Genomic DNA, 2,500 nt, shown 5'->3' with positions numbered 1-2,500 from the left:
ATAGCAGTAGCCGCAGTAATAGTAGCAGTAGTAGCAGCAGAAGTAGCAGCAGAAGTTATGAGTCTTGTTTTAAAATGATCCTTCGAATTGATGGTTCCTCTTTCTGTCCGTTTCTCAATCTTGTGCCTTGTGTGTGGTCGTCCTGCTTCCCTCACAGCATCCACAGGGTGTGGTGATGCTGTGGCTTGCTGTTCAGTCCTCACTAGTCCCTGGGTCCCTGCTGTGTGCCACTGTGTGCTGTCATCTCCCCCAGTGCTGTTTATGACGGGTGATGCAAAGGCTAAGCTTAATATTTCATCCTGTGCTGTGTGCTGTGGTGTTCTGAGGGTGTCTGGGGAGTCCGTGATGCTGTGCTGTCCCCTGGCTGCTGTGGGATGCTGTGCGTTGGCTCTATGGCGTTTGGCGCTGTGTCTATGTGTGTCAGTTCGTGTGTCTGTTCATTCTGGTTAACCATTTTGCTGTGTGCTGTTTCTGGCCACTGTGGGAAGGATTGGTGTGCTGTGTTCTGGCATCCAATGCTGTAGGAGGCTGTGATGCACTGTGGGAGGCTGTCAAAGGCTGTGGGAGGGCTGAGAAGACTGTGTGAAGTCAACTGGGTCCAGGCTTGCGTTTTGACTTAATCTCAAGCTGTGATGCAACTCTGGGCACGCACTGTCGGCATTCATGGGGTGTGTGGGGTGCATGGGGTGCAACAGCCTCCCCAGGGTGTCCACGGGGTGGCATGGAGGGCGTCCGGGGTGTGGGGTTGGGGGAGAAGCAGGGGTACCACTGTCTGAACCCCAAGTCTTCAAAATTCCCTTTGATTTGATTTTGAGACATGACAGCTGTTTGGGGTGTGTTCCTGCCTCTCCCCAGGGGTGTGTGGGGCCTGGGGGTGTGGGGAGGGTGTCTGGGGTGAAGGGAGTGATGCTTCCCATACCTTGACCTGTGAGGAGAGAGAGAGAGAGTGAGTGTGTGGCTTGACCTGTGAGAGAGAGAGAGAGAGAGAGAGAGAGAGAGAGAGAGAGAGAGAGAGAGAGAGAGAGAGAGAGAGAGAGAGAGAGAGAGAGAGAGAGAGAGAGAGAGAGAGAGAGAGAGAGAGAGAGAGAGAGAGAGAGAGAGAGAGAGAGAGAGAGAGAGAGAGAGAGGTGGTCAGGGGTGGTCAGGTCGGCAGCAAAAGTTGGTGGAATCTCATTAAGGAACAACAGGGTGACACGCGGGGATGTTCGGTGCCTGCTCTCATCCGGCCAGACGGTAGTGTTGTTCAAACCGCCACAGACAAGGCGAATCTCCTGGCCGCCCACTTCGCCGCAAAAAATGTGCATTCCCGAACCAGAAAAAACGCCACAAATACTACCACAGATAGTGAGTGAAAAAATAATGAGCATAGAAACCAGTGAAAAAGAAGTGAAAGTGCTGCTCCGAGACCTGGACGACAAGAAAGCGGTGGGGCCTGACAGCATCAGCCCCCGCCTGCTTCGACAGTGTGCTGAGGAGTTGGCGCGCCCTCTCGCCGCCATCTTCAATAATAGCTGAGGAGCAGCACCTGGCCCAACTTGTGGAAAGTGAGCAGTGTGGTGCCAATTCACAGAAAAGCTCAAAAACCGAAGCAAAAAATTACCGTCCTGTGTCGTTGTTGCCGGTGCTCAGTAAAGTGTTGGAAACGATAGTGGCCTCGAGACTCACGCAGCACCTTGATAGGCACCACCTGCTGAGCAACAGACAATACGGCTTCAGGAAGGGGAGGTCGGCGGGAGACCTGCACCTGCAACTCACGAGTGAGTGGAGCGCTGCCCTGGACAGGGGCAAGGCCGCCCTTGTCGTCGCTCTCGATATAGAGGGAGCTTTTGACAAAGTTTGGCATCCGGCGCTCGTCACCAAGCTCTACGCTGCCGGCGTGGACGGGCCGCTCCTCAAACTCCTCGAGAGTTACTTGAGGGACAGACACTTCAAAGTGACCGTCAATGGGCGTGATTCCAGGCTTCATCCCATCAGAGCGGGGGTCCCACAGGGTGGCTGCCTCGGCCCTCTGCTCTGGAATGTTTATATAAATGACCTGCTGCACCTTATCCCGAGCACGAGAGCATACGCGGATGACCTCACCCTGTCTCTCTGCTACGGTCCTGAGGAGGAAGACGCCACTGTCAGCACGCTGAACGCCACTCTAAGCCGCATAGCAGCGTGGGGCGAAAAGTGGCAAGTAAAATTTGCGGCACACAAAACGCAGCTGCTCACCATCTCCAGACTCGGGACGGCCCCACGCCTTGTCTCTCCAAGGCGACACGCTGACCCCACAGGACGAGGTGGAGGTGCTGGGGGTCACATATGATAGAAAGCTGTCCTTCAGATCCCACATAGAGCGGCTCGCCAGGGAGGCCTCAGGGAAGCTGGCATCCCTGAGGAGAATGTCACCTCTCCTGGACAGTAGGGGAATGGAAGTCCTCTACAAAGCCCAGGTTCGCTCGTCCCTGGAATACGCGTGCCTGGCATGGGGAGGTGCGGCCAACAAGCACCTGTCTCT

The 2,500-nt window shown here is 55.2% G+C and overlaps 1 long non-coding RNA gene across 1 annotated transcript in view; it reads right to left on the bottom strand.

Annotated features, from left to right (window-relative positions):
- The window catches only part of LOC135099091 (uncharacterized), a 6,212-nt gene extending 5,504 nt beyond the window's left edge, over positions 1–708 (bottom strand). The window contains exon 1 of the long non-coding RNA XR_010267625.1: positions 1–708. This exon is cut by the window's left edge and continues 505 nt beyond it. This is a non-coding gene — a long non-coding RNA (uncharacterized LOC135099091).
- Between the last annotated feature and the right edge of the window lie 1,792 nt (positions 709–2,500).

This window comes from Scylla paramamosain, unplaced genomic scaffold (genome assembly GCF_035594125.1).
Source record: "Scylla paramamosain isolate STU-SP2022 unplaced genomic scaffold, ASM3559412v1 Contig101, whole genome shotgun sequence".
Taxonomy (NCBI): Eukaryota; Metazoa; Arthropoda; class Malacostraca; order Decapoda; family Portunidae; genus Scylla; species Scylla paramamosain.
The sequence above is the reverse complement of the archived record's forward strand: the minus strand, read 5'-3'. Positions and strand labels throughout refer to the sequence as shown.